We start from the raw sequence: 15,614 nt of genomic DNA, 5'->3' as shown, positions 1-15,614 counted from the left end.
GCCACTTATATAGGGCGTGTGTGTGTGTGCATGCTAACTCACTTCAGTCATGTCCAACTCTTTCATAGGGCAAGAAGATTTAAAACAACTAGGAATATGCCTAACAATAACTGTATAGATCAATACAAAAAGTCACAAAATTTTACTGAGGTCTGTAGAAGACCTGAATTAACATAGAAATAACATGTTCCTGATAGGGAGACTCAACATTGCAGAAATATACACTATCCCCCAGATTAAGCCACAATTTCAGTACAATCACAACCAATGGAACTTTTTTGAAACTGAATAATTTAAAAATGTATATGTAAAGAGAGCACTCATTTAGTATCTTTCCAATTGGAGTTTCCTAGAGGAGGTACAAGTTTCTAAGTTCTTTGTATAAAAGAAAGTCTTGTATACTTTTTGAAGGCAAAAAACCCTCCTTTTCATTGCTTTAATACATCATCAAGCCTAGAACATACATGTAGTACTGTGAACCTGGCATTCTTAGATTTAATAGCTGTATAAAGTCAGCTTTCATAAGCAACCTTGAAAGCTCATACTATAGACTGCTTTTGCTGCTGCTAAGTCGCTTCAGTCGTGTCCGACTCTGTGCAACCCCAGAGATGGCAGCCCACCAGGCGCCCCCGTCCCTGGGATTCTCCAGGCAAGAACACTGGAGTGGGTTGCCATTTCCTTCTCCAATGCATGAAAGTGAAAAGTGAAACTGAAGTCGCTCGGTCGTGTCCGACTCTTCGCGACCCCATGGACTGCAGCCCACCAGGCTCCTCGGTCCTTGGGATTTTCTAGGCAGGAGTACTGGAGTGGGGTGCCATTGCCTTCTCCGAGACTGCTTTTACTGAAGCATAAATCTGAATTGGGTGCTCTGTGAAGTCAGTGTGCAGTAAAATAGTGAGTGAGCCTAGACGACTGCCTAGAAGTTGCATCTCAAAGAGGTTGATTTTTGTGTGTATTCTACGAGCTGTCATTTATGTAGTAATTTTCATTTAAGACCCAGAAGCTACTTCAGTTCAGTTCAGTTTAGTTGCACAGTCGTGTCCAACTCTTTGTGACCCCATGAACTGAAGCACTCCAGGCCTCTCTATCCATCACCAACTACCAGAGTCTACCCAAACCCATGTCCATTGAGTCGGTGATGCCATCCAACCACCTCATCCTCTGTCATCCCCTTCTCCTCCTGCCCTCAATCTTTCCAAGAATCAGGGTCTTTTCAAATGAGTCAGCTCTTCACATCAGGTGGCCAAAGTACTGGAATTTCAGCTTCAACATCAGTCCTTCCAATGAACACCCAGGACTGATCTCCTTTAGGATGGACTGGTTGGATCTCCTTGCAGTCCAAGGGACTCTCAAGAGTCTTCTCCAACACCACAGTTCAAAAGCATCAATTCTTCGACCCTCAGCTTTCTTTATAGTGCAACTCTCACATCCATATATTACTACTGGAAAAACCATAGCCTTGACTAGACGGACCTTTGTGGACAAAGTAACGTCTCTGCTTCTTAAGTTTAAGTTTTAATATGCTGTCTAGGTTGGTCATAGCTTTTCTTCCAAGGAGCAAGCGTCTTTTAATTTCATAGCTGCAATCACCATCTGCAGTGATTTTGGAGCCCCCCAAAATAAAGTCAGCCACTGTTTCCCCATCTATTTCCCATGAAGTGATGGGACCGGGTGCCATGATCTTTGTTTTCTGAATGTTGAGCTTTAAGCCTACTTTTTCAGTCTCCTCTTTCACTTTCATCAAGAGGCTCTTTAGTTCCTCTTCACTTTCCGCCATAAGGGTGGTGTCATCTGCATATCTGAGGTTATTGATATTTCTCCCAGCAATCTTGATTCCAGCTTGTGCTTCCTCCAGCCCAGTGTTTCTCATGATGTACTCTGCATAGAAGTTAAATAAGCAGGGTGACAATATACAGTCTTGACGGACTCCTTTTCCTATTTGGAAGCAGTCTGTTGTTCCATGTGTGTTTGTGTGAAGTCACTCAGTTGTGTCTCTTTGTGACCCCATGGACTGTGGCTCACCAGGCTCCTCTGTCCATTCCATTCTCCAGGCAACAATACTGGAGTGGGTTGCCATTTCCTTCTCCAGGGTATCTTCCCAACCCAGGGATCAAACTCAGGTCTCCGGCATTGCAGGCAGACACTTTATCCTCTGAGCCACCAGGGAAGCCATGGAAGTTGTTCCATGCCCAGTTCTAACTGTTGCTTCCTGACCTGCATACAGGTTTCTCAAGAGGCAGTTCAGGTGGTCTGGTATTCCCATCTCTTTCAGAATTTTCCAGTTTACTGTGATCCACACAGTCAAAGGCTTTGGCATAGTCAATAAAGCAGAAGAAGCTACTTACCTTTTCAATTATATTTTCTTTAATATTAATTTATTTTTATTCAGTTACATTTTATTCTACAGGAAGAATTATACATTCAAAACAGTCGGATACGACTGAGCAACTAACACAACAGGAAGAATTATACATTACAATGCCATTCACAAATTTATGACATCTGACAATCTGTTCATGAATGGATACATGCACACACACACACACACACACATAATGGGTGGTTGGCCATAGGGCTCTGAAGATGCAGATGAAGAACATGACAAGTTCAAAGTGGGAACAAAAGTGGCTAGGGATGGATGGTCAAAGATCAAGAAGAAAATACAGATCAGGGAAATGAAAGGAAACTGCAGAAACTTTTTGAAGTTTAAATGAAATGAGTAAGGTTATAGAAAGGTTCATAATTTCATTTAACGAATGTGTCAAGTATTACACTAGGGCTAAGGGTTGCAGAACAGGATCAAATACTACCCCTATCACTGCCTTGAAGTGATAGTAGGGGAGACATACAAGGAAAAATTGCAGTGTGGTGGGTAGTAGGAGAGAGGTGAGGACAGGGTGCTGCAGAAGTGCAAATGCGAAGCATCTAAACCAGATTGCAGGGATCTGGTAATGTTTCTCGAGCAGATCCTGAGCTGAGTCTTCAAGAATAAATATTAAGTTAGCTTAGTGAACATGGTAGATGGGAGTTTTCCAGGCAGGAGTGAGGCACAAGATATGAAATGGCATGAAGTGAAGTATATTGCAGAATGCCACTGAATACTTTAAAAGGTTAGTTAACAGGATCAGACTTGTGATTCACAAAGATACAGCATCAGAATGGAATCTAGCTTGACTGATGGCCTGGAAATGAGTTAAGATGCTGCTATTTGTAATTGAGAAGAAAAAATAATGAATATATGAGTTAAGGCATTTGTAATGAGGATGGGAGAAGGGGTGACATTTGACAGTTTTTCTATATGAGGTAAAATATCCATGAAGTGGAATTAACCTTGTGATTCACTATAAAGTCTAGGATGTGAACTTCAGTTTCTAGACTCAGAAACTTGGTTTTGGCTGTTCACTGCAACTGAATCCACAATTCACATTAACACTGATAAGGTTTTAGAGGCTAATTAAGACCAGAATGGCAGATGATTATTTGTAATGAAACAGATTAATTGTCCCAGTGACTATAACTTTTACTTTGGCACATTCAGATATTTTCTCCTTGGAAAAAGATATATATATATGAAAAATCAATCATTATCAGAAGATTGCTTGATCAACATGGAATTAGAGAATAGGGAAATTAAATTGTGTGCTTTAAACATTTAATAACATCAGGCCACAAAGCAGGAAGAGAAATGTTCAAGTTTGTGACCTACCTTCTCTCCCCTGGACAGTACTTGCACAGGCACAACCAAAATATGCTTCTCACTCTTGTGTTCCTGTGTCATCTTTGTTAACTAATAGCACTTTATGAATATTCTTTAGACCAATATATTTAGTCAACTCTTAATCTGCCCAGGCTGTCTTTTAAGGGTGATTTTTGGGTAGCTTTGCCTTGATTTGTGCTGAATTTACAATTTAATTTTCAGTTGTAAATCTAATTTCCCTAATTTCCAAGATCTTAGAAATGAACGTGGAAGAACAACTGACTTCTTAGTCACCATTTACGGCCTACAATCCAAGCAAAAGACGAAAAAGACAATGGGATAGGAGGAAAATGAGTAGGATCCAAAAAAAATGTAGTTTACAAAGAGATGGTTCTTAAGGCAATTAACCATAGGCTGAATATATAAAACTTCACAACTTAAACAAATTAAATACATATGCAATTTACATATGGGCTTCCCTGGTGGCTCAGACAGTAAAGAATCTGCCTGCAATGCAGGAGACCCAGGTTCAATCCCTGCATTGGGAAGATCCCCTAGAGTAGGAAATGGCAACCCACTCCAGTATTCTTGCTTGGAGAATCCTGTGGACTGAGGAGCCTGGCGGCTACAGTTCATGGGGTTACAAACAGTCATGCTAACACACACACATATGTATATTGAATAACACATTGTACAATGTGTTAAATGTCAATTATATCTCAATAAAGTTGGGGAAGAAAAAAGAAGCAATCGTGTATATGTTATAGTGAAATACAGAAATGAATAAGATTGTGAATGAGGAAGATAATGAGATCTAAAAGTACAAACGGATATAATGCAAAAATGATAAATGTTTTAAGGAGATCTGGAGAGGACAGTAAACAAAATGCCAAAATAGTTCTGAAGGAGGAGTTATTCTAGGTGAAGTCAAGAAAAAGTGGCATTTGTCTTACAGAAGCAGTGGAAGTCTTGGTAAAAACAGATTCAAATAATTTTTTCCACTGATAATCAAATAACCTTTAAAATCAAAGATATGTCATATTAATTAATATTTTATCATTTATTAATACTTATAGCCAGTTATGAAAAACTTTATGGATATAATTAGATACACATTTAAAAAATGGAAGAAACAAAGGGAAAAGCTAAACAGAAATGTAAATAAGGTGTCAAAGCTTAGTAATTGTGCATAGGCCTCTGTGGCCCCAGGGTTTTGTTGTTACTCAATATTTCCTTGTTTGAACAGCTCATACACCTCAGTAACAAACAACCCAGTCAAAAATGGGCATGAGTTTGGGCAAGCTCTGAGAGCTGGTGATGGATGGGGAAGCCTGGAGTGCTGCAGTCCATGGGGTTGCAAGGAGTCAGACACAACTGAGCAACTGAACTGAACTGATATGGAACACTACTCAGCCATAAAAAAGAATGAAATAATGCCATTTACAGCAGTATGGATGGACCTAGAGGTTATCATACTAAATGAAGTCAGAAAGACAAATATCATATGATATCACTTACATGTGGAATCTAAAATATGACACAAGTGAACTAATCTATGAATCAGAACAGACTCACAAAGAGAACAGCCTTTGTGGTTTCTAACAGGGAGGGGGGGTAGGGGAGGGATGGATTGGTAGTTTGGGATTAGCAGATGCAAACTATTATATATATGTACAACTGAATCACTTTGCTGTATACTAGAAACTAACAGAATTTTATAAATCAACTATATTTCAATAAAATTAATTTTAAAAAAATTTCCTGTTTAGCTCTTTTGGAGGTCAAGCAGTTTTCTTACTAGTGGATTCTCTCAAAGGGATGACCAAGAGATGAAAAACTAACTTTTTTTTCTTAAAAGGTATATTTGGGATCTAAAGGGAAGGGATGGGGGGAGTGGAGGGACACTCAGAAGGGAGAGGATATATGTATAATTATGGCTGATTCGTGTTGTTGTATAGCAGAGACTAACACAAGACTGTAAAGCAATTTTCCTCCAATTAAAACAATAAATTTAAAAAGAAAAATGGTATACTTGGTCTTATGAACCCATGGATTTTAGAATTTTATAATTATACTATTCATTAAACTTCATTTTATTGCTTTAAACCTACTGGATCTTTTATTTTAGTAGGAAAATATACAATTCACTACAACAGTAACTAAAGGAGTAAAAAAATCCGTTAACTATTATACTTTTTTCCCCATCAGTTTCACCTCTCTTCATTTTATATTCTCAGAAACACTCCTCATTATACAGAACATTATGCAATGCTCTTTGCATCTGATCATCAGAGCTAGATCAATCATTGCTTAAAAAAAATTCCTTTAAGTCTCTGAACCATGAATAAATGATAGATCACAAACCTTTTGAAGACTGTTTTTCCTTAGCACAAAAACAATAACAAGAAATAAGGGAAACTCATCACTTGCATTTGTTTAGGTTTTATGGCTTATAAAAATTATCTTATTAAGCTTGAGATATAGGGAAAGGTAATTATCCATTTACAGTTGAGAAAACTAAGGCTCTGAGAAATATTAAGTGGAAAAAAAACAGACCTGGGAATCATGCTTTTTGATTCTAAGTCCTGAATTTAAGGCCCGTTCCTATCCTTTGGGTGAACATTTCTCCATTTTAAACCACAGGGATTCTTTTTTGTTGTGTATAATGTCTCCCATTTGTTCAAGAAAACGAAGGTCTAATCTCCTTGGTTACCTTGCCTGAGGCAACATATGTGGCCACCCAGGTTGTACACTGCGTATCTTTAGTGGTTACCATTCACAGACCACAATGGGAACTGTGTCCCTGGAGCTGTATAATGTCATGATACTGGTACTGACGTTTCTTTTTTTTTTTTCAATTGATTTTTTTTTAAAATTTATTTATTTATTTTTAATTTTTACTTTGCTAACAAGGCCTGTACTTGAATTTCTATCTTGTACTTGGTCACTGAGTGACAGCGTGGCAAACTCTTAAGTCAGGCTTGGAGAGAAGACAGTGGCATGCAAAATGAAAGATTATACGTAAGTAGCTTTGGATCTGTGATTTTTTTTAGTAGCAGATTCAGTTTCCCAATTATGCTGGGCTTAGCTCATGCCAAAAGTATTTGAATTTGAAATTCCTTAAGGACTTAACTGAGAATGAAAGCTAACATATTAAAGGCATGTTGACCACCGGGCAGCCAAAACTAATGACAAAGTGTCTATGAGCTAAAAGCTTAGGCATTTTACATAAATAGGCAAGAGGAGAGCTCTATTATTAAACTTAATAATAAAAGTGCTAAGTCGTGCGATCATGTCCAACTTTTGTAACCCTATGGACTGTAGCCTACCAGGCTCTTCTGTCCATGGGTTTCTCTAGGCAAGAATACTGGAGTGAAAGGAAGGAAGGAAGGAAATGCATTTTCTTCTCCAGGGGTTTTCCTGACCCAGGGATTGAACCTAGGTCTCCTGCATCGAAGGAGAGTCTTTACAATCTAACCTACCAGGAAGCCCAATAATAAATGCTGCTGCTGCTACTGCTACTGCTAAGTCACTTCAGTCCCAGGCTCTTGCCTGGAGCACTGGAGTGGGTTGTCATTTCCTTCTCCAATGCATGAAAGTGAAAAGTGAAAGTGAAGTTGCTCAGTCGAGATCCCATGGACTGCAGCCCACCAGACTCCTCCATCCATGGGATTTTCCAGGCAAGAGTACTGGAGTGGGCTGCCATTGCCTTCTCTGAATAATAAATGCTGCCGTTGCTGCTGCTGAGTCACTTCAGTCATGTCCGACTGTGTGTGACCCCATAGACAACAGCCCACCAGGCTCCCATGTCCCTGGGATTATCCAGGAAAGAACACTGGAGTGGGTTGCCATTTCCTTCTCCAATGCATGAAAGTGAAAAGTGAAAGTGAAGTCGCTCAGTCGTGTCTGACTCTTAGCCACCCCATGGACTGCAGCCCACCAGGTTCCTCTGTCCATGGGATTTTCCAGACGAGAGTACTGGAGTGGGCTGCCATTGCCTTCTCCGAATAATAAATGAGGTAAAATTAATTCAGAGCTCATTATGTTGTCAGCACCTACATATCTTTTTTGCACTTAACCCTTAAAATAATCTTATGATTAGTATTACAACCATGAATACCACTGTATTATTAATACCATTGTATTATTATTTCCAAATTACAGATGATGAAACTAAGGCAAAGGAGAGGCTAAGTAATTTGCCCAACATCATTCAGCTCAGTATCAGTTCAGTTCAGTCGCTCAGTCGTGTCCGACTCTGCAACCCCATGAATCGCAGCATACCAGGCCTCCCTGTCCATCACCAACTCCTGGAGTTCACCAAAATCATACCATTGAGTTGGTGATGCCATCTAACCATCTCAACCTTTGTCGTCCCCTTCCCCTCCTGCCTTCAATCTTTCCCAACATCAGGGTCTTTTCAAATGAGTCAGCTCTTCATATCAGGTGGCCAAAGTACTGGAATTTCAGCTTCAACATTAGTCCTTCCAATGAACACCCAGGACTGATCTCCTTTAGGATGGACTGGTTGGATCTCCTTGCAGTCCAAGGGACTCTCAAGAGTCTTCTCCAACACCACAGTTCAAAAGCATCAATTCTTCAGTGCTCAGCTTTCTTTATAGTCCAACTCTCACATCCATATATTACTACTGGAAAAACCATAGCCTTGACTACACGGACCTTTGTGGACAAAGTAATGTCTCTGCGTTTTAATATGCTATCTAGGTTGGTCATAGCTTTTCTTAAAAGGAGCGTCTTTTAATTCCATGGCTGCAATCACCATCTGCAGTGATTTTGGAGCTCCCCACAATAAAGTCAGCCATTGTTTCCCCATCTTTTTCCCATGAAGTGATGGGACCGGATGCCATGATCTTAGTTTTCTGAATGTTAAGCCTACTTTTTCACTCTCCTCTTTTACTTTCATCAAGAGGCTCTTTAGTTTTTCTTCGCTTTCTGCCATAAGGGTGATATCATCTGCATATCTGAGGTTATTGATATTTCTCCCAGCAATCTTGATTCCAGCTTGTGCTTCCTCCAGCCCAGCGTTTTGCATGATGTACTCTGCATATAAGTTAAATAAGCAGGGTGACAATATACAGCCTTGACGTACTCCTTTGCCTATTTGGAACCAGTCTGTTGTTTGTTCCATGTCCAGTTCTAACTGTTGCTTCCTGACCTGCATACGGGTTTCTCAAGAGGCAGGTCAGGTGGTCTGGTATTCCCATCTCTTTCAGAATTTTCCACAGTTTACAGTGATCCACACAGTCAAAGGCTTTGGCATAGTCAATAAAGCAGAAATAGATGTTTTTCTGGAACTCTCTTGCTTTTTTGATGATCCAGCAGAGGTTGGCAATTTGATCTCTGCCTTCTCTAAAACTAGCTTGAACATCTGGAAGTTCACAGTTCACGTATTGCTGAAGCCTGGCTTGGAGAATTTTGAGCATTACTTTACTAGCGTGTGAGATGAGTGCAATTGTGCGGTAGTTTGAGCATTCAGTGGCATTGCCTTTCTTAGGGATTGGAATGAAAACTGACCTTTTCCAGTCCTGTGGCCACTGCTGAGTTTTCCAAATTTGCTGGCATATTGAGTGCAGCACTTTCACAGCATTATCTTTTAGGATTTGAAATAGCTCAACTGGAATGCTATCACCTCCACTAGCTTTGTTCATAATGATTCTTCCTAAGGCCCACTTGACTTCACATTCCAGGATGTCTGGCTCTAGGTGAGTGATCACACCATTGTGATTATCTGGGTTGTGAAGATCTTTTTTATATAGTTCTTCTGTGTGTTCTTGCCACCTCTTCTTAATATCTTCTGCTTCTGTTAAGTCCATACCACTTCTGTCCTTTATTGTGCCCATCTTTGCATGAAATGTTCCCTTGGTATCTTGAATTTCCTTGAAGAGATCTCTGGTCTTTCCCGTTTTATTGTTTTCCTCTATTTCTTTGCATTGATTGCTGAGGAAGGCTTTCTTATCTCTCCGTGCTATTCTTTGGAACTCTGCATTCAGATGCTTATATCTTTCCTTTTCTCCTTTGCTTTTCACTTCTCTTCTTTTCACAGCTATTTGTAAGGCCTCCTCAGACAGCCATTTTGCTTTTCTGCATTTTTTTTCCATGGAAATGGTCTTGATTCCTGTCTCCTGTACAATGTCACGAACCTTCCTCCCTAGTTCATCAGGTACTCTGTCTATCAGATCTAGTCCCTTAAATCTATTTCTCACTTTCACTGTATAACCAATCATAAGGGATTTGATTTAGGTCATAGCTGAATGGTCTAGTGGTTTTCCCCATTTTCTTCAATTTTAGTCTTAATTTGACAATAAGGAGTTCATGATCTGAGTCACAATCAGTTCCCGGTCTTGCTTTGCTGACTGTATAGAGCTTCTCCATCTTTGGTTGCAAAGAATATAATCAATCTGATTTCGGTGTTGACCATCTGGTGATGTCCATGTGTAGAGTCTTCTCTTGTGTTGTTGGAAGAGGGTATTTGCTGTGACCAGTGCATTCTCTTGGCAAAACTCTATTAGCCTTTGCCCTGCTTCATTCTGTACTTCAAGGCCAAATTTGCCTGTTAATCCAGGTATTTCTTGAATTCCTACTTTTGCATTCCAGTCCCCTATAATGAAAAGGACATCTTTTTTGAGTGTTAGTTCTAAAAGGTCTTGTAGGTCTTCATAGAACCGTTCAACTTCAGCTTCTTCAGCATTACTGGTTAGGGCATAGACTTGGATTACCGTGATACTGAATGGTTTGCCTTGGAAAGGAACAGAGATCATTCTGTTATTTTTCAGACAGCATCCAAGTACTGCATTTCAGACTCTTTTGTTGACTATGATAGCTATTCCATTTCTTCTACAGGATTCCTGCCCACAATAGTAGATATAATGGTCATGAGTTAAATTCACCCCTTCCAGTCCATCTTAGTTCGCTGATTCCTAGAATGTTGACGTTCACTCTTGCTTGCCATCTACTGTTTGACCACTTCCAATTTGCCTTGATTCATGGACCTAACATTCCAGGTTCTTATGCAATATTGCAGCGGCAGCTGAGAGGAGCTACCCCACACCCAAGGTCAGGGGTGGCAGCCAAGAGGAGCTACCCAACGTCCAAGTTAAGGAGCAGCGGCTGTGCTTTATTGGAGCAGGCGTGAAGAGATACACCACGTCCAAGGTAAGAGAAACTCAAGTAAGATGGCAGGCGCTGAGAGAGGGCATCAGAAGGCAGACAGACTGAAAACAGAATCACAGACAAGTATCCAATCTGATTACATGGACCACAGCTTCTCTAACTCAATGAAACTAAGCCATGCCGTGTGGGGCCACACAAGATGGATGGGTCATGTTGAAGAGGTCTGACAGAATGTGGTCCACTAGAGAAGGGAATGGCAAACCACTTCAGTATTCTTGCCTTGAGAACCCCATGAACAGTATGAAAAGGCAAAAAGATAGGACACTGAAAGATGAATTCCCCAGGTTGCTAGGTGCCCAATATGCTACTGGAGATCAGTGGAGAAATAACTCCAGAAAGAATGAAGGGATGGAGCCAAAGCAAAAACAACACGCAGCTGTGGATGTGACTGGTGATAGAAGCAAGGTCCGATGCTGTAAAGAGCAATATCACTCAGCTGTTGTTAAGCTGTTAAGTAGCTTCAGTTGTGTCCGACTCTATGCAACCCCAGAGACAGCAGCCCACCAGGCTCCCCCCTCCCTAGGATTCTCCAGGCAAGAACACGGGAGTGGGTTGCCATTTCCTTCTCCAATCACTCAGCTAGTTCGTAGCAACGCCAGTATGGAACACAGATAGTCTGATTTCCAAGCCTGTGCTTTTAACCACATTATTATGATTAATATAAAAATGTATAACAGCAACTAGGGGATAACCAGGAATGGCAGGGAAAATGTGGGGAGAAAAACTGTGAGATATGAATAGAGAAGAAGCCCTCTTCTATTGTCTTCCCTGAAGTGCAGTCACTTTGTATTATAGCAGCCCCTTATCCATAACATTCATATTTGGCAGAGAGCTGGTGGTAAGCAACAACTAACCATTGGACAGCCAATGTAGACAACATGAAATTTATGCACTAAAGTATTTTAATTCAAGCAAGGAGGGGCTATTTAATATAGTAACAAAAGGGGCTTTCCTGGTGGCTCAGTGGTAAAGAATCTGCCTGCCAAAGCCGGAGATGTGGGTTCGATCCCTGGTCGGGGAAGATCCCACATGCCGCGGAGCAACTAAGCCCGTGTACCACAACTACTGAGCCTGTGCTCTAGAGCCCGGGAGCTGCAGCTACTGAAACCCTCGCACCTGAAAGCCTGTGCTCAACATGAGAAGCCACTGCAATGAGAAGGCCACACACTGCAACGAAGAGGAGCCCCTGCTCGCTGCAACTAGAGAAAAGCCCACAAGGCAATGAAGACATAGCAGAGTCATAAATAAATAAATATTGTAAAAATGATAGTAACAAAAGCCACATACAATTCAATAGCTCCAGAAGGCACTAGAAATAATACAGTATCATAACATGTATCACTGTCATCAAAAGAAAGGTTAAAATTTGTTTAGTATATTGTATTTAAGAAAGTGAGAAAACATCTAAGAAATTTTGTCTAAAATGGTTAGAACAGAAACATTGCTGAACAGAAAATAAATTTTGTTATCTGAAAAAATCATTTATTTTCCAATGATGTTTATTTACTGATGTTTATGTACTTACTTCTGCCATTCTACTCTTTGGGAGTCTTCAGTTCAATCGTTCAGTCATGCCTGACTATTTGCAACCCCATGGACTGCAGCACGTCAGGCCTCCCTGTCCATCATCAACTCCCAGAGTTTACTCAAACTCATGTTCATTGAGTCAGTGATGCTTGGGAGTCTTAACTCCTTATTAATCTATAATCTTGAGGTATGGGAATTCTATTTTCTTTCCCTTTGAATACCTTCCAAAAAGCCTAGGGACTGCGGCTCTACACACAGTGAGAATTAGATTACCCCATCTTTATGCAGAAATACGGAGAAGGTGACGGCACCTCACTCCAGTACCCTGGCCTGGAAAATCCCATGGCTGGAGGAGCCTGGTGGGCTGCAGTCCATGGGGTCTCAAAGAATTGGACACGACTGAGCAACTTCCCTTTCACTTTTCACTCTCATGCTTTGGAGAAGGAAATGGCAACCCACTCCAGTGTTCTTGCCTGGAGAATCCCAGGACGTGGGAGCCTGGTGGGCTGCCATCTATGGAGTCACACCGAGTCGGACATGACTGAAGTGACTTAGCAGCAGCAGCATGCAGAAATAAAGGGCCATGAAATATTTCAAGTTATTTTCATTTAAGAAAGGTTTTTTCCCCACAAATAATACATTAGTACATTCTTATTGTAAAAACTCACACAAGACAGAGGTACACAAAGTAAAATATTAAAGTCCCTTTTCATAATATCCACCACTACATCCCACTTCCCTTTCTAGAATCACTGTTAATGGTTTGCTATTCCTCTTTCCAAAATTTTACTTTGCATTTATGCATATTTATACAAATAAGGTACATAGTTTCAGGATTTTTTTCCATCTACAAACATGCCTATATTTTGTCATTTATTCAGGCCATCTTTTTGTCTATCAATAAAGTCTTACAGTTAAGTTTTCTGCATTTTTTATGTTTATTCTTAGTTTAAGATTTTGTTCCTAATGTGAATGGAATCTTTCTATTATATTTTCTAATTGATAATGCTATTGAGTAAGAAAACTTTTGATTTTTGCATAGTGATTATATACCTGCTGCTGCTGCTGCTAAGTCGCTTCAGTTGTGTCTGACTCTGTGCGACCCCATAGATGGCAGCCCACCAGGGTCCCCCATCCCTGGGATTCTCCAGGCAAGAACACTGGAGTGGGTTGCCATTTCCTTCTCCAATGCATGAAAGTGAAAAGTGAAAGTGAAGTCGCTCAGTCGTGTCTGACCAACTCTTTGTGACCCCATGGACTGCAGCCTACCAGGCTCCTCCGTCCATAGGATTTTCCAGGCAAGAGTACTGGAGTGGGGTGCCATCGCCTTCTCCAGATTATATACCTAGAGGTCCCTTAATTTTCATGAGGAGGCTATCAACTTTATCCCCAGCTTAGGTGGTTTTGGTATCTGAATCTGCCCTGTGTCCGTAACAGCTCCCTCCTCATACACTGGTGCCTTCAAAGGTTCTTAAAATGTACCACAGTCTCAGGATGTCTTCCTAGGTTTTTGTATGCAAAACCTATTCCAAAACATTCATTAGGATGGCTACTATTTTTAAAAAAAGAAAAAAAAAATACTATTGGCAAAGATGTGGAGAAATTAGAATGCAATTAGAAATTAGATCCTTGTGCACTGTTGGTGGAAATTTAAAATGGTGCAGCTGATATAGAGAACAATATGGTGGCTCTTAAAAGAATTAAAAACAGAATTAGCATACAATGTAGTAATTCTACTTTGGGGTATATATCCAAAAGAACTGAAAGCAGGGACTTAAAGAGAATTATATACTCATGCTTTTGGCAGTATTCTTCACAATAGCTAAGGAGCAGAAGCAACCCAAATATCCACTGACAAATAGTTAAACAACATGTGACATGTTAAACAACACACACACACATATGTATATAACAAAATATTATTCAGCCTTAAAAAGGAAGGAAATTATGACATGCTACAACATAAAGGAACCTTAGGAACATTATGTTAAGTGAAATAAGCCAGTCATAGAAAGATAAATAATGTATGATCATACTTTTATGAGGCACCTAGAGTAGTCCCATTCATCGAGACAGAAACAAGAGTGGTGGCTGCCATCCCAGGGGCTGGCAGTTGGGAGAAAGGGGAGTTATTGTTCAATGGGTACAGAGTCAGATTTAAAGATGAAAAGATGGACTTCCCTGGTGGTCCTATGATTAGGAGTCCTTGAAATGCAGAGGACGTGCATTTTTTTTTTTAATTTAATTCAGTCCTATTTCTAAAACCCTCAATTTGGGCCAATGGTCCCTTCTAAGAAAGATCTGACAAAACACACAATTCTAGAATATAGACTATCTTTACTTCAGGTATAACTCTAAACTTAATGATGTTCAATATATATTAAAAGCTTCAGATACAATATTTATGCAGAATTACTTGAAGGATATACACCTTGTCCACTTCTTAGTATGAGTTTTTTTTTTTTTAATGCCAAGGCTTGACAGATGAACTCTAGAAACTTTGTGAACCTTCTAAAATTGTCCATACCTGTGCATTTTTTCTGGGGAGAGGTCCTAAGCTTTTAAAACTTTCTTAATATGCTTTTTTTTTTTTAAAGAGCTAAGACTCTTTATGGACTGTAAAATTTGTTCTTCCTTGGATTGAGACAGACAGACAAAGCCTTACCTCAATCTCATTGTTCTGCCCCAAACTCAGACTGGCTTTTATGGAACAATGCTTTGGCACTATGCCAACAGCCTATATTAAAGGACATTAAGGGAAAACAGCTTCAGGCCTAAAAATGTGTTTAGGTAAATACTACAGGCTCCCATAAAGACAGAGCAAGACAAAGATGGGCATAGATCTTAACCAGATAGTATGTCTGTAAAGGCACAAATATGCTGATGCCATCATTAGACAAAAACAGATTATGAACAGGCCAAGAAGAGTGAAATTTCCTATGGAAGAAAATTAGAGTCAAATCAAATACATAAGCTTAAAAAGAATTCAAACTACATAAGGTTTCATGTGAAATATCAAACAACTCTTCCTTCTCAATCTCAGGATAATTCTCTTTTATACAACCCTCATATTCCTCTATTTAGCTAAAATCCATCCACCCATCCTTCAAAGCTCAGCGTTTAAAATTATAACAACAAGTGTAGTTCAAATGGAACTGATTTTGTTTTACCAAACCCAAAACAACTTCCTCTCTTCCTC

The sequence above is a fragment of the Oryx dammah genome, unplaced genomic scaffold (genome assembly GCF_014754425.2).
Source record: "Oryx dammah isolate SB20612 unplaced genomic scaffold, SCBI_Odam_1.1 HiC_scaffold_1, whole genome shotgun sequence".
Taxonomy (NCBI): domain Eukaryota; kingdom Metazoa; phylum Chordata; class Mammalia; order Artiodactyla; family Bovidae; genus Oryx; species Oryx dammah.
The sequence above is the reverse complement of the archived record's forward strand: the minus strand, read 5'-3'. Positions refer to the sequence as shown.